Source organism: Papio anubis, chromosome 11 (assembly GCF_008728515.1).
Source record: "Papio anubis isolate 15944 chromosome 11, Panubis1.0, whole genome shotgun sequence".
NCBI classification, from domain to species: Eukaryota; Metazoa; Chordata; class Mammalia; order Primates; family Cercopithecidae; genus Papio; species Papio anubis.
Window position 1 is genome coordinate 79961445 of NC_044986.1, and position 21637 is coordinate 79983081.

General features: G+C 36.3%; 1 long non-coding RNA gene across 5 annotated transcripts in view; it reads left to right on the forward strand.

Annotated features, from left to right (window-relative positions):
• Positions 1-21637, forward strand: part of LOC103887481 — a 75508-nt gene that overhangs the window by 35895 nt on the left and 17976 nt on the right. For 2 of the 5 annotated variants that reach the window (XR_004176990.1, XR_001906349.3), the window contains exons 5-8: positions 5329-5527; positions 11250-11330; positions 11434-11580; positions 17657-17820. This is a non-coding gene — a long non-coding RNA (uncharacterized LOC103887481). Of the gene's footprint in view, positions 1-5328; positions 5528-11249; positions 11331-11433; positions 11581-11726; positions 13673-17656; positions 17821-21637 lie in introns of those variants that run through there. The other 3 variants (XR_002524295.1, XR_001906348.3, XR_001906350.3) reach the window with 2 other exon arrangements.

A 21637-nucleotide genomic window follows, 5' to 3' on the forward strand; every position in this document is an offset into this window, starting at 1 on the left:
AAATGGAGGATTCATGTCCTTTTGGATGGCATGAGAGTTCATCAGAATGGCATGCAATGTAAAAGTTTTGAATTGCTCATTTCTGGAATTTTAATATTTGTGGAACACTGTTGACCACAGGTAACTGAAATCGTGGAAAGTAAAACTGCAGATAAGAGGAAACTATTGTACTATCATTATTCATATTTTGCAGATGGAAAAATGTGAAAAAGAACCACATTATTAACAGCTGGGCAGTGGCTAATGCTGCAATGCAGGACAATTTACTGAATCTGGGTTGGAGCCCGGGATTTAGGTTCTGAGCCTAAGCTTCTGAGTCCCACGTCTCTGAATCCTGTATCTATATCTTGGAATGGTACCATTCTCCAACGAGCTCTGTGCTGTGGCAAATATGCTGAAACATACTTGAGGGCATTTCAGTGCACACTGATTTCTTCCTGACCCAATAATTATCTCACAAGCTAAGTGATCATTTTATAAACGGCTACGTTTTTGCAAAGGGAATTAGGAGGGGATGGATGAGTAAAGAGGCAATGCTGCAGACTCCCATTTCCCTTCCAAGCAGCTTTTGGATAGAGAAGAAGAAACTCACACAATGACTATGCTAGTAGCCTTTATTATCTCACGTTTAAAGGAGAAACACCCAAGACTTAAAGTAGTAAATTAAATTGTCCAAGGTCATCAAACAAAATAAGTAGTGGTTACATTTCTAATTCTTTCTAACTCTAAAGAACAAACTCTTCACTGCAAAAACCCTGCTTCTCTGTGATAGTTTTAAGGATGTTCACTGATTGTGTTTGGCTCTCCATCTTACGGCACATGGTAGGTCTGCCTCTGTATTTGAGTGGAGATTATTTTTCACTACTTACTTTCCTCTTCTTGTTTGTCTCAGACTGTTATTATTATGTAAAGTTCTGAACACAGAGGAATTGACAGGGAGGAAAAGGAGGTAGGCTAGTATGTAAGTATAACATAATTTTGTTATAAATGATTTGGTCTACACAGACTACAATGTGCTCAGCACATGTGCAAATTAGTAAGAGTTGATTGTGAGTCAGTTGATAAAGGAAGAGGCAAAGCAATGTGTTAAAGCAGAAACATTACAATATCTAGTCAACCCCTAGACTGAGTAGAGTCACTAAGAAATTTTGCAATATTAGGCAAATTCCATTTCATTGAATCTCTGATGCATTAACCACAAAATAAGGTTTTAATTCAATGCTTTATGTCATAAATCAGTATGCAAAATAGAGAATGGTCACTATTACATGAGAGGCCAGTATTAACAAATTTCCCTGTGTACTAGTTCATTCACCATGAAAAGTTTTTGGACCGGCTCATGTTCCTATGATTGTATCCAATTTTCCAAACATGTGTATAGTATACATAGATACTTTCTGGTTCATAAGTTCTGGGAGATGACAGGCCCATGCTATCAGTAATAAAGAGCATGTCAGTTGTTGACTTTCTGTACTAGTTTTACTGTGTAATATATTTATCAATACTTGTATTTGTTTTTAGGGATCCAATTTATCTTTTCCAGAGCCTCATTCTCAATAACCACCTAACCCGATGAGTGCTAAATCTACCATCAATGTAAAATCTAAAACCAAAAAAACCAGAAGAATACCAGTATAAATATTAAAAAGCTTCAAACTCCCACCTGACCTGTTGTTCAGTGCAACTAAGGTCAGTAGATATGAGTCAATGTAGGCAATGGATTGAGCCCACAGAATCCTCAACCCTTCTATGCTCTGTACGTCTCACAGTGAATTCAAAGCAGAGAGAAAAAAAAAACTGTTTACCAAGTTAAGAACCATGCTGTTCTAACATCTAAGATTAGGCAGTTTTCAAAGGCTAAGTCAGCATCCTGTTCATTCCTTTAGAACACTAAATACTACTAGAGAGAACATAACTAATTTGTTATTGACCTAATTTTTATGCGTCTCACCATGTAGAAGAGAACTCCATAAGGGGAATGATTTCAATGTCTTATGTCTTCAGAGCCCACTAGAGTCCCTGGTATTGGGTAGACCTCGAAAAACCTTTGCCATGAATTTAAAAATATGAAATATTTGTGGGCATAACAGCACATTTTTCATTCATTCATTCAATCAGCAGATTTTGAGGTCTTGTGTATCAAGCACAATGGAGACGCACAGATAAAGAAATTAGATATGGAACTTACCCTCTGGTAGGTAAGATGGACATTAAATTATTATTTATATAATTAGATATTTAATTACAATTTTGAAAAGCACTACAAATAAGAAATGCAATTTGCCAAGGAAACATATTATTTGATCTAAGCTGTGTGAGATAGTTTAGGGAAGGATTCCCTGACAAAGTGACACTTTGAGGCAAGATGTAAGGAATACTTGGTAATTAATATGACATGTCTCCAAGAAGAAAGGACATTCCAGAGGAAAGAATATGCTTCAAGGTCCTGAGATGGAAAGGCTAAAGCTGCATTCAAGGACTGAGAGCAGCTCAGTGTGACCAAGGCAGGAAGAGTGAACCAGAGTCCTGTGGGATCAGTTTAATGAGGCAGGCAGGGATTGGCTATTCCAAGAACTTACAGGTTATGTTAAGGTTATTTTTTTTTTCATTGTCCCAAGAAGAAGAGGAAGCACTTGAAGGGTTTTAGCCATAGATTTGTTTTTAAAAGATCACTGTGGCTGCACTAATGATAATAGCTTAGAGAAATGTAACAGTGTATGTGAGGAAACCAGTCAAGAGGTAAGGCCATGGAGGTGAAAGTGAAGATAAAAAAAAAAAATAAAGAGGATTTGGAATTGGGAAGAAAATTAGGTTGTAAATTTGATGACAGATGATGATTAAGATGTGGAGATGGGGTAAGAAAATGTTAAGGATAAATCTCTGATTTGTATCTTGCCTGATTCAGACCCATTCAGACCAATTCAGGGCCATCTTATTCATTAGGCTCAGCAGGCACAGTGCCTGGGGCCCACAAAATTTTTAGAGGGGCTGTCAAGAAATTTTTTGATTTTCTTTTAATCCAAAGAACAAAATGAGCTTTAGCAAAGACAATACTTAAACATATAACATTAATATATTCTTCTTTATACCAATGCAATAAAATATAACTTTTAATATTCGTATGGAGGAAACAAGAGTGCCCCGGGCCCACGGAAGTTATAAGGCAGCCCTGGAACAACTGTCACTGATATAACAAAACTGGATGAAGACCAGGTGGGCGTGGGGCTGGAGGCTATGGCAGCACAGGGCAAGTTGGCTCTAACATCAGTTGAGTTCAAGGTACCTGCGAAACATCCAAATGCAAGTGACAGAAAGTCCTTCAGATATACGACTTGAAAATTACTATGGCATTCTCAATTTCAAAACGTATGGAGTCATAAAGTGTGGATTTCAGTTCCAACTTCACCATTGTGGTAAACTTTGGTTACTCTTACTACCTTAAACAACATCATCTTTCCTCCAAGAAATGCTTCAAAATACATGGTTTTGTTGATGGTGACCCCTTCGGCCAATTGTAGTGAGAGGTTACCTGTGGGCTTAACCAAAATAAGCCAATCAGAGTCCTCCTGTGGGATTTTGTATCTGACAGTGGTTGGAAAGACCCCTGTGACTTTCTAGTAGTAAATCTACTAGAATGTGTCCTTGAAATTGCCAGGGAAAGGGTACACTACCACATAGAGAAACTTGCTTGAGAAAATGAAGCCAACATTTACAAAGTGACAGATTCAGTATAGAGAAAATTCCAATGCCGTTGTCCTCCCTGTTTCCAATCCTACCACCACATCTACCCTTGCACTCTCTAGATCATTGACTGATAAATTGTCTAGTCTGTTTAGGGTAATAACACTTTTGATTTCTATCATTTTCAAAAGCAGGAAAGATGGCCAATATAACCACAAAACACCATGTGATATTGTCTAAGTCGTGTAATCTCCCCAAGCTTCAGTTTTCTGGTCTATAGGATGAATATGGAAAAACAACATCATAGGGTCATGATGATTACATGAGAAAATCAGAGAATTGCTTTAAAGTTCAGTGTACAGCATGCACATATTGGTTATCATTTTCACGATGAAGAAGAGAGAAAGCAGGAGGGACTTCCAGATGTCAACATGGGAGCTGTTTGACCCACACAAGGTCTGGCTCAGTTACTGGGAAGCCATTACATGTGGTTTAGAGAATGCCTTCTCAATGTGCACCATTAGATCCAAGAAGAGTCATTATTATTTTTCTGTGGTACTCTCCACTTCATGTTTTTCCTTTTCTGTTTTGTTATTGTTGTTGTTGTTGTAACTCCCTCTTTACAGAACATGTTGATCTTTACTAATTTTCCAACATTTGCCAAAAACAGTGAGCTTACTCTGTATGAAATTCATGTAGAGCTGTGATGAGTTGCCTTCCATCTCACTTAATGCTCACAGTGAAAAATTCCTTCCCTGTGTCCTCTAAGTGTCCTTTCCTAACTGTACTATTGACCTCTCCTCATTGCAGTATGAATTGTTTATGTCCACTATCTCTCACTGATTAGACCGTGAGTCTTCGAGGGCAGACATATAGTCTCATTCATGTGTGTACATCCCCAGCGCTAATCACACAATATGTACTCAACAAACATTAGTTCAATAAACAGATGAATTTAGATACATATCACAAACTCACAAAACACACATTAGCATCTCTAACACCAGTAATGCGTAATGTGTACTGTAGAATCTGAAATAAAATCCAAGCAGCTGGATTGAGATTTGGAAGTATATATATGGACAAACAGGTGGTGCTCGGCTCGAGGGTGGCCTGCATCCCCTTTATGAGAAAGAGGCCCCGTGAAGGTAGATGTGAACTGTCTTTAGTTCAGCCTGTGGCAGGAGGCAAGCTCTCATTAGGAGTACCTGAAAAACGCATAAGACAACTGGTTGTTCAAGACACTGCCACCACATAGCTTTACTCTGTCTGGTTCTTACTTTATAGGTCTGTCGTTAGGGCGTCTATATTTTATTTCTGTAAAAACTGGTAACGAAGTCAGAAAGAGCCTTTTGTGGCATCACTATTTGTAAATTATACAGGCATAAAAGAGCATCACAAAGACTAGAACTCATATTTTTCATTCTCCAATAAGCATACTATCAATTAAAAACTCAAGGTCAAGAAGCTTAGCCAAGTTTCCATCCAGATGGAATTGATAATAAGTGTTATAAAGCACTGAAAACAGGGGATTCCAGCCAAAGCAAAGACAAGTCATAAAAGGTACACACCTCCCTAATGTGGTAATAACACCACAAACGTGGGTCTTAGTTTGCCACAAATCTGCTTTTTCACTCTGTTTTTCAGCAAACATGTATCAGTGCCTACTATGTGCTGAAGAATGCATAGAAGCTGCGGTCATGAGAAGGTCCCTGAGAAAATGAGAAGAAATATATACGCACAAATTCAGACCCAGATGTGCACGGATACATACACCATGTGCAGCTAGTAGTGCAAAATCAGTCAGTCTAAGGCAGTCATTGGTGATCGCTTCTTCAAGCCTGTGGTATGGGTTGAATGTGTCCCTTCAAAATTCACGTGTTTAAGTTCTGACCCCAGTACCTCAGAATGTGCCTTGTTTGGTAATAGCTTTTCAGCAGACTTAATTAGTTAAGTTAAGATGAGATGATACAGGGGTGGGGTAGGCCCCTAATCCAATATGACTACTGTCCTTATATCACAGGAAAAGTTGGACACAGACACACATACAGCAAAAACACCATGTGTAGATAAGAGTCATGCTGCCACAAGCCAAGAAACTACCAGAAGCTAGGAGAGAGACCCGAAGCCAGTCTCTATTTCCTACTCCAGAGCGAGTGTGTGATTGGAGCGTGGGATGGAATTTATGCCTTCAGAAGAAGCATGGCTCTGCGAACACCTTGATCTTAGACTCCTGACCTCCAGAACTATGAGATACTATATTGCTGTTGTTTAAGCAATTCAGTTTGTGGAACTTTTTTACAGCATCCCCAAGAAACTAATACAACTTAGTTGACAGAGGATTAAATGACTGATGATTAAATGACATAGTGTATATGAAAAAGCTTTTCGAACTTCAAAGTTTAAAAGCACAAAAATGTACATCATCCATAGAGGTCTTTTGCACAGCCCAAATTATATTGTGTTCCCAAGCAAGTCTGAGCCCCAGGTTTTAGATTTCAAGAGCAAAGCACAGAATCTGGATCTGTACCATACAATCTAGGAGGCACTTGCCACATGGGAGCACCGAAATGTGCCTAGTTCAAAGTGAGATGTACCATAAGTGTAAAACACACACCAGATTCCAAAGACTTCCTCTGAAAAAAAATGTAAAATTATTCATTAATAATTTTTATATCAACTACCTGTTGAAATGATAAAATTTTAGATGCATTGAGTTAAATAAAATGTTATTAAAAATAATTATTTCACCTTCTTTTTCATTTTCACCTTTTTAATGTGCCTACTGGAAAATTTACAATTACGTATGTGGCACATATTCTATTTGTATTAGACAGCACAATTCTAAAGGTAAAATGTATCCCTACATTTTCCTGAAATCACTGAAAATAGATACTATTTTCCATCTGGTTATGTGTCAATTATAACAGAAGGTCTTCCTTTAGATCACCGAATCAGAGCACTTTGCAGTTAAGTGCAAGGAGGTTTGCCTGCCAGTGGTTCCATCAGCTGCTCCCACCTCACCAGGGAAGGTTTTAAAAGTTCAGACCTTTGATCCCTTTCCTCTGCTTGTCTTCATTCCATCCCCTAAGGACTCCAACTCATCCAGCTGGTGACGAGATTTCAGATTTTATTTCACAATTAGGTTAGAAAGCCAGTGTCCTTTGCTCTTCATTGAGGAGGCAGTTTTTGAGAAATGACCTCCCCTTGGCCAAACAGAAAAGACTAAACTTTCTACCTTCGAAATTATACAGACTACCATTAAAGTTACAGCCTGTCACTTACTATCCTAGGACTTTTCACAGATACTTAGGGCTAAGCATTAGCCAGGTGATAGAAATACAGATAATTACGAAATAGATTCAGCCATTAGGGGACTGAGAAGCAATTTGGGAAACTAGCATTTACCTCCAGGGTTACAATGATCTTTGAATGACAGCTCATATGAAAAGTGCAGTGTTCTATATGGACACAATACCTATTAGCAGGATTATCACCCCAAATTAAAAAGTCTTAGTACTGTGTCTGACACAAAGAAGTTTTTTTGTAATACAGTCCCCCCCTTTTTATTACCTCACAATTCCCTACACTTTTCAATGCCCTGAAACGTCTCCCAAAATATCCGCTTTAGATATATGAAAATTAAAATCCAGGAAGATATATGACACAACAACTCCCATCCCCCAATTACACAATCACTCTGAAGCAGGAAATGAAGAGAGCAGACCACTTTGTGGGGCTATCCCCAGTCTTAAGGAACTTATCCATATTAGGCAGGATTGTGTCAACTGAAACTATGGGGACAAGCTCTGACCCTTGGTGATAGGCTGCCATGAAGTTGACAGGATGCCCCACCAAACAGGAATCAACACAGGACAAAAGTATAATCCTCACATTTAGGATGCATGGCAAATTCAGGACCTGCTAAACACTGAAAAGCAAAGAATTAAGGAGACATTCCTGATATATTCCCAGACATATTCTATGGGCATCTCCTTGCACAAGGCTCCCAAGATATATGCTCTTCTTACCTTTCCAGGATGAAGAACAGGATTTGAGAAATAGAGAAAAGAAAGCTTAGTTAACAGTAGCTTACTTCCTTGAAGAAACCAATATTAACATCACAAATATGTTTCATTTAAGTCTTTTTCTCTGCTCATGTTTCTAAAATTGGTATAACACTTTATAAGTAGTTTTGTATTCTGTCTTTTTCACATATATAATATGAATGAATCCATGTTAGAAAATATTCTTTCAAGTATCATTTTTAATAGAAAAACAACATAGCATTATATGTATGTATGTATACCCTCCATGATTTGTTTAACATTCTTTATAGTAATTATTTTGTGATAATGAAAATACATGATACAGTATACAAATGCCAGACATTAATATCTTTGGTCATCAGTCTTTGTTTCAGATGCTAGAAACATCCTTAGATTGCATCAACGAGCATAAACAATTTAAAGACATGTACTTCATGTCGTCAAGCTGCTTTCAAGAGAGTCTGGACTGCTGCAATTACACTAAGAGAGCAGGAAATGCACATTTTAGCTACACCTTGTTGAGTCAAAAATCATTGGGTTTTAAATTTGCTAATTACATATGCAAAATAATAAGATCCCATTTCTATTGCTATGCTTGCTTTGATACCAAGTAAAAAACAATTTTTAAAATATTTATCAGTTATTTGACTGTCTTTGAGAAATGACGATTCATACCCTTTGCCCACTTTATTACTGTATTAGTAACTCTCTACCACTACTTGTAATACATATGAGTTCTGTATACACTAAGAATAGCAACACTTCATACCAATACTTCTTCAGAGTATTTTGTGAATACTCTCCTTGGGTTTTCTTTATTTTTAATTTTTCTGTGAATGTTTTGTTTTTGTATTTTTTAAAGGTAATCAAAGCCATTATTTATTGACTTTGCAATTACCTTCACTGTTTTTATGTATACTTAGAAAGTCTCTTTCCTGCAAGGTCCAGATAAATATAGAAAATGTTTTTCTCTTTTAAAAGAATAGTTTTATTTTTTAACACTTATTTCAATTAATATAGTTGGAAATCACTTTACTGAACAATTTGCTAGGTCAAGAAATTATTTCTGATATCAAAACATTTATAGATTATGCTGAGATAAAAGAATGTCATAAATGACTATATATAAGAGATTTGATGAATTAATTTTCTTGTAGTGAAATTCTATGTTGTCTTAATAATCTTATTCTTGGAGAATCTGTAAATCAGAAAAATGCTTATAAACTAGTATTAACTGTAAACAGCAACTAAAACAATTTTTATAATTTAATCTCTATAAATGTAACTGCATTTAAAGTTCTAACTGTATAAGCTGCTGTAATATAAAAATAAATATAGGTAGGTTCTAAAATGTTAAAATTAGTTGTTTCTGGATTGTAAGATTACTATTGATTTTTATTTTATACTCTTTAGTATTTTCCAATTTTCCTACAATAGGCATTTATGACTTTTAAGAATAAAAAGTAAAGGAATGTCGTTTGAATTGAAAATAAGGTATTGCTTTTCCCATTAACACTTTAATAATAATACATTTTTTCATAGGCAGTTCTTTTTTTCAAAGTGCTTCATGGTTGTTTTCATTTCTTATTCCTTTCATGGAAAATAGTTCCCTTGAGGCATGTTTCTAGGTCTGGGATTAGTCAGACTCGTTGCCTGCCACCTCTTTCAACACTAGTCTCCCATTCGTGTTGTGCTTTTTGATTTCCTGTGAGTACACCACACCTTTACACCCAATTCATGCCTTGGCATATGATGATCGCTTCCTTCCTTCCCCTTCCCCACCAGTTTCTGACTGCTGACAATATTCCATCTCAAGATATTTTTCTTGGCCTTCCTGCCTATGTCCCCTCTGCCTTCTCTCTTCTGCTTCCTCACACCTTGCAACTCAAGATCTGCCTCCCCTTCTGAGCCACGAACATTCTGTTGGAAGCACTGTATCTCATTCATCTTTCGAATAACATGATTCTTACTCATTTGTAAGACCCAATACAATGAGGCATATAGCTTCTTTACTTGGCTGCATTACATGTACTTCTCAGTAAACTCAAAAAACAAAAACATATACTTTCAGCATTCAAAATATATATCTATAGTAACTTTATTTCCTCAAATGTTAAACATAGAGTTAACATATGATCTACAAGTTTGACTCTTAGATATATGTCCAATAGAAATAAAAACTATCTTTACAAAAACTTGCATATAAATGTTAGTTAGCAGCATTACTCATTATTATTCATATTCATAATAGACAAACACTAGAAACAACTCAAATCATCCACTAATCAAATAATGGATAAATGAATGTCATATATTCATAAAATGGAATATTATTTGCTAATAAAAAGAAATAACATACCGATACATGCAGCAATATAGATAAACTTCAAAAACATTCTGCTAGGTGAAAAAAAACCCAGCTGAAAAAGATCACGTTATATAATATGTCCAGAATGAGCAAACCTATAGAGGCAGAAAGGAGATTACTGGCTAGTGAGGGATAGGAGTGTGTGTGTGTGTGTGTGTGTGTGTGTGTGTAGGGTGGGAGGGATAGGGGAGTGACTATTAATGGGTATAATTTTTTTGGAGTGATAAAAATGTTCTAAAATTATGGTGATATAATTATGGTAAAAGACTATGGTGTTGGTTTTACACCTTTATAAATGTATTAAATACAACTGAATTAAACACTTTAAGTGGGTGAACTTTATGGTAGGTAAATTATTTCTCAAAAAACTATATATACACAGATAGACATATATATATATATATATATAGCTCGAAACACAAAAATCCTTACTCATTTTTTTCTTTTTCTTTTCTTTTCCTTTTTTTTTTTTTTTTTTTTTTGAGACAGAGTCTCGCTCTGTCACCCAGGCTGGAGTGCAGCGGCGCGGTCTCAGCTCACTGCAAGCTCTGCCTCCCAGGTTCACGCCATTCTCCTGGCTCAGCCTCCCGAGTAGCTGGGACTACAGGAACCCGCCACCATGCCTGGCTAATTTTTTGTATTTTTAGTAGAGATGGGGTTTCACCATGTTAGCCAGGATGGTCTCGATCTCCTGACCTCGTGATCTGCTCGCCTCGGCCTCCCAAAGTGCTGGGATTACAGGCGTGAGACACAAAAATCCTTACTCTTCATGGGAGTGGCAGCCCATCCCCACACTCTACCCCATAGCCTTGCCACTATCCACCACTGAAGGAGGAATGTGAAGATATGGTCATGGATAGACTCAGGAAATACGAGATTTAGGGACATCTATTGTAACTACTCTTGGAAACATTTTAATAATATTTTACATTTTGAAGCATCAGGCTGGCCAAATAGTCGCAAAGTCAAAACAACCCCATTAATTCAACTATATCAAAGAGGCTGTATATAAAGGTGCTACTTTTCCACCTCTTCCTAGCCCCCTAGGGATTAGTGGTCAATGGTTTACTTCTCTGACTTTCCATAGATCCCTGTTTATAACTCTTTTATGTGGTGGCATTATTGGATTTTCTGTATATTTCTCCTAAAAGGTTAGACTCACTGAACTATGAACCCACAGACCATATGGATTCATTATGGAACTTCGTCTTCTAAATACGAGCTGGAAAATGGTAATGTTTTATGTTTACTGAATAGAATTTTTAAAAAGCCAAAAAATGAGAGATGGTATCACTGCTAACTTTAAAAGTATACGCTTTCTACCTCTATTCCCAGGAAGATGTTAAGCAATTTATTTGATGTCCTTCAAAAACCATCTTTATAATGAAACAAGAGAAACCATGATTAAATATGAAATTCAACTTGCTGCACAGCATAACAAAAGTACAGTGGAATAAAAAATGAAGGAGAATTTTGAGTCATGTGAGTAGCAGAAACCCAAATATCCTCGATGATTTAAGTTTACCTGAATAAAACAGGGGCTAGGCAAGTTGATCTCAAATATCTTTTTTCCTGGGTCTTGTACAACTGAAATTTATGAGCAAGGTTGCTTCCATACATCTATACAGACTCGATGCTGTGCCTCCACACCAACTGCCGGAGAGATGACAAATGACAATCAAAGAAATCACCAGGAGACAATGGCCTCTATAAGGCCCACAGGCTTATTTGTTGTGAATTAAAATGCTCAAACTTCAGATTCACTCTCGTCCTCCGTATTTATGGTTCCTTCTGCCTTGAAGCAAGCATAGTGAGTGCCATGATAAATTGTTGAAAGTCTGTCTCATTTCCAGGCAGACCCTGTAAATTTCTGAGCTGTGCTTTGCAACCCTTCATTCTGATTTGTAACGTTCAACCACACTGTCAATGACACATAAAGGGTCTGCAAGGCCTTTTTCCTTTGGCTGAGCAGTGGCCATGAGGTCCTGGCCTTTTATTATCCCCAGAATGTCACAAAACCGTACTTAATCAGAGCATCCAGCCCTTTTCAATGAGGATGATGTGCTTGTCTTCCCGGTCAAGACTTTTGTCTAAGAAATGGCAGGTGCTGACAGGAGCACAACCTTGTCAGGATGTGTGATTTTGGAATATAGTAGGGAGAGTAAAGTCCTAAACAGAAGGTTCTCCCTGTACTTAGGATAAAACCCCAAAATATCAATCCCCTGGGACAAATATTCTTTTCTTAAACACATATTTATAATGTGCCCAGCACTCTTGTAGAAGCTTGGGAAATTGGAGAAAACAAAGCAGAGCAAGTCCTTGATCTCTTGGGGCTTAGATTATGTTCCTTTCACTGAATGAACAAAGGGGTGAATGAGTGAATGCACATGATCTTTGTCGTCACAAGAGTTTGCTAATCCCATTGCTATTTAAATCATATCTGGCCCGCTAAGCCAGGCTTACAGCACAACCCGGGCAGCTAGTGAAAGTAACCTAAAGGATAAAACAGTTTTTCGAGATTATTTCTCCATACCTTTTCATACGTGAAATATTAATACCTGGCCCCTAAATTCTGGTTTTCTTTGCCAACTTCAAGATTTTTCTCTGAACCTGTATGATTCTGTTCAATCTCTCAACCTCCTGCTTGGTGGGCCTTAACATTCACACACAATTTTCAGTTTCATATCCTCCTTCCACATTTGTGTTCTTTCAAAATTAAGTATACATCAATAGTGCAGCTCAAGGTAGCACAGAAATTCACCTGCTCAGAGGATAGATACAGATCACTATGAAATAATTGTCTCCATGGAACCTAGAAAACAAAAGAGTGGGAAATTAAGACTTCATCTTTTCCCATTTGCCAGATAAAGGTGTACTTTGATGCTAGACATTTACTTACAAAGACTGGACAATAAAACTGAGACCCAATTAAAGCCTGGGGCGAAAGAAGGCAGAATAGCTGGATTTGTATCTGAGGGGTCTCTGTCTCAGCAGTGTTGACAGACAACCAAGGGAGCCTAACATCCAGGGTGGCTGGAAGGCTGAGCTTTCCTCAATCCGCACAACAAAGCGGAGGCTAGAACTGTAACAGAGAATCAAACCAGAAGCCAAATACTCCAAAGCAAGTTCTGAATAGGAAACACAATCATAGGCATAGGTACATTAAAATACAAAGGATTAGGCAGTGACAAAAGAATAGCGATGAAGACAGGAAGGAAAGACTCAACCCTTCACAGTCTCACAGGAGGTGCTGAGCACTTTCACATACAATAGTTCATTTCATATCCACAACAATTTGTGTGAAATGGATATTATTAAAACTCATTTTGAGAAAGGACAACAAATTGCTGAAAATCTGAGAAGTGAAACAGCCTACATAAATCAGACAGATGATAACCAGAGACCCAGGAATAGACCCCTCATCTCTCTGGTACCAGGAGATTCATGGTTCACCTTCACTAGCTTTATCGTCATAGCAGAACAATGTGGAACTTTACATAAAAAATCTTCCATTTTTTTAACTTTTATTTTAGGTTCAAGGATATATGTGAAGGTGTGTTACATAGGTAAACTCGTGTCATGGGGGTTTGTAGTACAGATTATTTCATCCCGCAGGAATTAAACCTAGTACCCAATAGTTATTTTTTCTGCTCCTCTATCTCCTCCCACCCTCCAATAAACCTCAGTGTCTGTTATTTCCTTCTTCATGTTCATAAGTTCTCATAATTTACCTCCTGCTTATCAGTGAGAACATGTGGTATTTGGTTTTCTGTTCCTGCATTAACTTGCTGAGGATAACAGCCTCTAGCTCCATCCATATTCCTGCAAAGGACAGGATCTTAAAAACCTCCCATTTGACTTGACTGGACTTAATGTTCTCATTTTTTTCCCTAATTTGATGGGACAGTAAATGATTTGATCTATTACTAGAGCATGAGGAAAGGAGAGCATAAATTGCTATTTACTGTTCATAATTACATACCTGTATCAGAATCAGCTTTTGAAAACATTGTAAACTAAATAGTAAAGTGTTTCCAGAGTTTATCTCCACTGTATTAAGAAGCATTGTAAGAATAGCACTGGGCTCTAGAGATTCGGGGTGCCTTGGAAGATGAGAGTGCAAGCGAGGCATGTATTTTCAGCCTTTAACTGGCCTGATACCCTAAACCTAAAAAGAATTCCTCATATTAAGATATCATAAATATTGTTTCCTATACATTATTTACTTTCATCTTCATAACCTCTAAAGGTTTGGGTATCACTCTTATTGCCCTTATATAATAATACTGAGAAAACTGAAGCTCAAGATAGTTAAAATATTATCCAAATTCTCTTCTAACAGTGAACTTGCTTGTGCTAGTTTATTGCCAAGTCAAATGTGACTTCAAAGCCAGACTTTGTCCTGGACATGACTTACTACTCACTAGGGGTGTGCTATGAGACTTTATTTGAACTATGAATATGAGTAGGAATCTGTGCAGTGTGTGTGTGTGTGTGGGGGGGTCTGTGTGTTTCCCAGCAGGTGACTTATTTATTAATACTACCAGCATGTTCACACACTGGATCCACTTACTCTTAGGCTAAACTCTGCATCAGCACTGTGGTAGACTGTTACTCAAACCAAAGCTCCAGTGGTCCTTTAGCTACATCTTGATAATAGCCAAAGGATAAATGCACACATGAATACCTGAGATCTTCAGTGCTACTGCTTTAGAACTGGTAAAATATGTTCTTTGAGCCTATAATATTGATACATTTGCATTTTTCTTTTAATTTTCTTGGCCCTGACTTTTTCTCCTTCTACTTTATGAGTTCATTCCATTATTTAGTGTATATACATATTCTTATATATTACATATTTGTACATGATTGGAAGAGCATAAGGAAACAAGGGTGTAAATTATATATAATTTTTGCATATATACATGTACATTTATGTATATGTGTATGTGTGTGTGAATACCGTTGGCCCTTGAACAACGTGAAGTACTGTTGACCAGAAGCCTTACTGATAACATAGTTGTTAACGTATTTTATTTGTTATATGTATTATATACTGTGTTTCTACAATAAAGCAAGCTAGACAAAAGAAAGTGTAATTATGAAAACCATAAGAAGAAAAAATGTATTTACTGTTAATTAAGTGGATCATAATAATGGTATTCATCCCAGCCACCCTCACTTTGAGTAGACTGAGAGGAGGAAGACGAGTGGTTGGTCTTGCTATCTCAGTGATGGCAAGGGCACAAGAAAATTGACATGTAAGTGGACCTGCCCAGCTCAAGCTTGTGTTGTTTAAGGGTCAGTATATCACACTACTATATGCCAGGCACTATTCCAGGCACTTGGAGTATGTTAGTGAACAAAACAGATGTCATTTTCTGCTTACTTTTTTGCAGAAGGCTTTAGAAAATAAATAATAAAAATAATAAATTATAGATACGTTAGGAGTTGAAGTGTTATGGAATATAGGGCAGCATGGGGCTGAAGAGATATAAGTGGGGGTGCAACTTTCACTTTTAATTAGGGTGGCTGGGTAGGCCTCTTTGAGAGGATGAACTCTGAGCGAATACTCTAAGGAAGACAGAGAAGACCATTTGGATTTGGAGGAGAGTTCTGGGAAGAGTGAACAGTCCATGCAAAGACCATAAGGCACGAGCATGCTTGACATATTCAATAAATAGCATGGAAGCACGTGTATGTGGCTGAAGAGAGTCAGAAGGAGAGAATAATGATAAGTTCAGGGAAGTCTGAGGGTTGCAAGTCTACAGGGCTATTGTAAAGACTTTGTCACATACTCTGAATGAGACAGAAAAATGTCAGGAGAATTTGAGCAGGGAATGACTTTATTTGACTGACTTTTTACAAGAATCATTCCAGTAGCTATGTTTAGAACAGATCTTGTGATGGAAAGGTTGGAGGCATGAAACCAATTTACACACTAACTGCAGAAATTCAGGCCAACGATAATGTAGGCTTGGGTCAGAGTGATAGCAGAGGAGGTGCTAATAAGTTGTCAGATGCTGAATACATTCTGAATGTAAATCCAGTAAGATTCCTTGACACGTTGTATGTGGGGTGTAAATGAAAGATAGCAGTCAAGGAAGTTTCTAGGTTTTCGCCTAAGAAACTTAAAAGAAAATGTTACCACTAGTTGAGATGGAGAAGGCTGCAGGTGAAGCAGATGTGAGGGTGAGATTGGGAGCAGAATTCAAAGTTCTGCTTAGGTATGTCACGTTTGAGATCTTTATCTTTTCTGAGTGGAAAGTTCACGTAGGCACTTGGATATACATATTTATACTTCCATAGAAAGTCTAGATGAGGTAAAGGTTGGAGTTATAGATTGAGATCTATCAGAATATAGATGTTATGTAAGCAATATGAATTAAAGTCACCAAAAGAGAGAGTTGACTTAAAAAGAAGAAAGCCATTACAACATTTAGAATTTAGGTAAAGGAGGAAGAAATGTAAGCAAAGAAGAAAGAACAACAAAATAGTATGCTGTATCACAGAAGTCAAGCAAGAGTACTTTTTAAAAATAGAGATCTTGAATCTATTATAAGTTACCTTAAAGTTGAGGAATTTGAGGAAGACATTGCATTCGGCAACACCAGGTTCATTGATAACATTAAAGCAGTAGATTTACTGGAGTTATATGAATATGAACCAGAGAGGAGAGAAAGAAAGAAAGCAAGATGAGGAAACAACACCTCGAATGGATAATTCTTTGCATGTAAGATAAGCTGAAGGTAAAGATTGTAAACTGTGAAGTCAGAGTATGTTCCTAAACTTAAATCACAGCTCTACTTATGAATGCTTTTGAATGTTGCAAGCATTATTTCACCTTGCTAAGCCTCAGTTTTCTCATCTGGAAAATACAGTTACTAATAGTACTTATTTCACAGGTGTTTTTGTGAAAACTAAATGAAGCAGTCTATGGAAATCCCTTAGCAAATTACCTTGTATGTAGTAGGATTTTAATAAATCTTAACTATTATTATTTCTATTAAAGCCATTAATATTAATAAGCTTTTGAGACATTTTATTATGAAGAGAAGAACAGAAGCAGGAGTTTTATAACCTTGTACGTAGCTTTAAATATAATTCTAATTATCTTGTCATATATGTCATATATGTATATGTATATATATACACACTCACAAGTGTACAAACATATGTACAAACTCACATAAGTTACTTGAAGTTGGAATAAAAATAGTCATGGTGCACATATTTAGTAAACTGTTACAATTGGTTTCCATTTGAAGATTTAAATATAACAGCAATTTTGATGTCCCTGAAAACCTCATTAAGCAGGATTCAACTGTATAAGCATTTAGATCAAAGAGCATAGTTCTTTTGAGGGAACTTTTAGAAGTATAGAGCTTTAGAACTCTATAAGTTACTCAACTATCAGATGATTCAAGTTGTCATTGAACCATTACTTTTTAAAGTAAGCATATGCTGCGGTTGCCTGGAAACCACAATCTATCTTTGAGTTCATGAAATTTCTGAACCAGAATTCTATATATGGGTCAAATATCATGTATTTCCACAGGATGAGAAAATCTAAAAGTTCGGTAAGTGCAATCAAAGACAATACCACAGAACTGACCCCCAGAGCTGCCAAGAAATTCAGAAGACTGGATCATGATTCAGGAACTAAACCAACTCATTGCCAGTAAGAAAACAAAACCAACAACCAAAACAGCTGACAAAAACGTAAGTATTTCCAAAGCTGATTTTTAAAATAAAGTTTAAAACATCTATGTTTACTTATTTCAAGCCAGATTTTACAACACTCTATTTGCCTGTCTCAGCCCCGAACATCTTACAGGCTCTTTTAGTGCCATGTATCACTGGAGTCATTTATTCAGCGACTACCAAAGATGCTTAGGAGGTAAGGTGGTTCAGATTTTGTACATTGGAGGTGAGAGAAAGGAGTATCGACTGATGGAATTCACTAAGAAAGGAGATGCAGGAGATGGACCAAAGTTGGGGCATGAGATCATGAGTTCAGTTTTGAACATGTTGATTTTGAGATTCTTGTTAAATCTCTAAGTGAAGATGTCAAGAAAGTATTTGAGTATATGAGTTAGTGGTTCAGAGCACAAAAAACTTAGTCTAGTGATAAAAACTTGGAAATAACAGCATGTAAGTTACCAATTGAAGCCTTTAATCTCGGGGAAAGGACGTAGACTGACAAGAAAATAGACCCTAACAAAAACCCTGAATAACTCTAATCTTCAAAACTCCTATCTGCTGGTTTAAGTGTCTGGGGAGGGTCCACAGTAATTCAAGAAAAACTAAAAAAATAGTTTAAATGGGTCATATTCAATTGATGAAATTCTATGAGTGGTTAAGTAAGATGAGAGCTAAAATATATATACTGGCATCAAGGCACAGAGGTCATTGATGTCCTTAGTAAGTAAAAAGTTGGTGAAGTGCAGGCATATATTTGTTTCAATAAAACACAAGCTGTTTAAGCATGAGAGGAAACAGAAAATGCATTCCTCTGTCTTTTAAGAAATCTGAGAATTGAAGCAGAGAGATAGAACTGCAGCTAAAGTAAGGAGTGGAGTCTAGAGATATTTGCTTTGATTTGGTTTTACATTACAATCTGACATGGTGTGGCAAAGTGAAAATAAAGAAAGAGAAGCGACAATATAGGTACAAGTTTCCTGAGAAGAAAGAGGTAAGACTCAGAACAAAGATGCATAATGAATTAGCCATAGGTAGAAGGATGGATATTTCCTGAGAGAGAGAGAGGCTGAAGAGAGACACACAAACAGAGAGAGAGAGAGAGAGAGAGAGAGAGAGAAACAGGTGCAGATGACAAGTAGAGGTCAGTTTATAGATTGATGGCTTACATTAACGAGGGTCCTATTTAAAGATCTCCCACCTCAAGCCTCCAACTGAGAATTAAGGAGAACACAGGAGAGTCAAGATTTTGAGAAATATGAAGACTTGAAATAATCTTAGGAGAGATCACTGAGTAGAGAAAAATGGTCATGAATGTAGTGGTACCAACTGATTTTCAATTGCATAGAAAAAGAAAGATAGCTAGAAAATTGTGTTTTATTTAGAGTAGATGGGTTTACAAGAATTAGAAGGAAAGACCAAAGTACAAGCCTTGAGGACACCGGAACAAGAAAGTATTCGTGGGGAAAACCAGATTTAAATAATGTATCACAGACAGGAGAATAATATTCATTACTTATTCATTATTGTATCTCCAGCAAGGTGGGTGTGATCATTTTGTAAAAATTCATCTTGTAATATGATGATAAAATGTGCCCTTTTTCTATGTACATGCTATATTTCAATAAAATAGTTTTACAAATAAAAACAACACAAAAGTACCAGTGAATTATAAGTCCCCAGTTGTATTCAGTTTACTCTAGCCAGAATGTACTTTTTTAAACATCTGCTGCCATACCAGGTAAGAGTGTACTGAACCTGCAGTTTAATTGTTTCATTTTCAAGACACTATGGACATAGCACACCAAGTCATTTAAAACGTATTGGGATAATGCTGTTATGATCCTTTTTTATGTCTGAAGGATCAATATCAATATACCTCTTTTTTCCTGATACTAATCGTTTTCTTTTTCTTGTTATTTCTTGATTACTTTTGGCAGGGGTTTGTCATTTTAACGGCTTTTTTCACTAAAAAAAAAAAAACCTATTGATTTTCTTCATTCTCTGTACCACAAGTTGCTTTTTACATCATTAATTTCTGTTCTTATCTCCTTTACTTTCTTCCTTCTATATCATTTGAATTTAATTTGCTGCTCTTCAACTTCTTGGTATCAATACACAAAACAGTGTTTTTAAGTCTCTCTTTTCTAATATACATTTAAGGTTAAGATTTTCTTCTTTCACTGCGGTAAAATTAACAAAAGTAAAAGCTACATATATTAAATGGACATTATAATGAGTATTGGCAGATATGTTTACCCATATAGCCACCATAACAATCAAAATATAGAACATTTTTTCTATCATTTCAGAAAGTTTCCTCATTATCTTTCCCTGTATTTCTTTACATAAATAGAATCATAGAGGTATTATTTGTATCTGTCTTATTTCTTTTAACATGTTACAATTTATCATATTTTAAAATGTTTGCTCCTTAATATTGAGATAAATTTTGCAACCAGTGAAATACACAGATCGTAAATGTATAATTTCAATAAATTTTGTCAAATGTGTAACCAATCTTCTCAATCAAGACATAGAATAATCTATCGCACCAGGAAGGTCCCTAATGCAACATTAGGCAACTACTTCTCTCAATCACATTATGCAGATTACTTTTGCCTCTTCTTTAGCTTCACATAAATGGAATTGTACAGTGTGTATTTTTTAGTGTATAGCCTCTTTCACTTGGCATAATATTTTGTAGATTCATGTATCAAGGGTGTAATCTTTCATAGTGTTAAGAAGGATTCCAAGTATCAATATATCATAATTTCTTTGTGCCAAAATTGTTTATGCAAAATGTTTATGCAAAATTATGTTTATTATTTAGCTACCATTAATGGACATTAGGATTTTCTCTTTAGTAGTTGATCATTATGAATAAAGTTACTTTAAACATTTTTATGTAAGTCTATTTGTGGACGTAGGTCTTCATTTCTCTTGAATACATTTCTAGAATTACTAGGTAAACAGATAGATATAGATTTACCCTTATAAAAAACAGATAGTTTTTAAAGTGATCGGACCACTTTACTGACGTAAATCAGTGACGTGTATGGGTGTTCAGGTTGTTCCACATATTACTCAACACTGGGGATTGTCAGCTTATTAAATTTTAGAAATTATAGTGGTAGGAAGTGTTATCTTACAGTGGTTTTAATTTGGATTTTTCTGGTAGCTAACAGTATTGATCCCTTTTAATGTGATTTGAGTCATTTATTCATATTTTGTGAAAGCTTATGTTCACGTCCACTGCAATTTTTTTGCATGTTTTCAAAGTATTGATTTGTAGACATTCTTTATATATTTTGGATAAAAAGTCATTCTCCAAATGCTTTCTATGTCTCCATTGATAAGATAATGTTGTTTTTCTTCATTATGTTAATATGGATATAAAGGAAAAAGTGATTTTACGGCTGGATTAGGATACTATAATTACATGCACGGATGCTTGGAAGTTTGGCACTGACTCTTGACTCAGATATAGACAGTGTGATAAACAATGTTTATTGTGTGATGTTTAATATTTGAAACTCCCCTGGCAGCATACATGAATGATGTATACTTGGCATAATCATATAGATAGTCTTCTTTGGCCATATAGCCAGAGGGGCACCAAAACTCTGCTGGAAAATTTAGGGAACTCTCCTGAAGCAAAGTGTTACTGCTCAAATTTTAGTGGTTGAATCCAGAAGTGAAGGACAACCCTGTGCAAATAAGAAATACCCGCGGGAGCTGTGCCTGGAAATCTCTTGCTTGCCTGCACAGTCTTTCTCCTGTTCTTTCCTTCCGCCCACTTTTTCTCCTCTTTATTCTGCTGTATCCTAATTTTTGC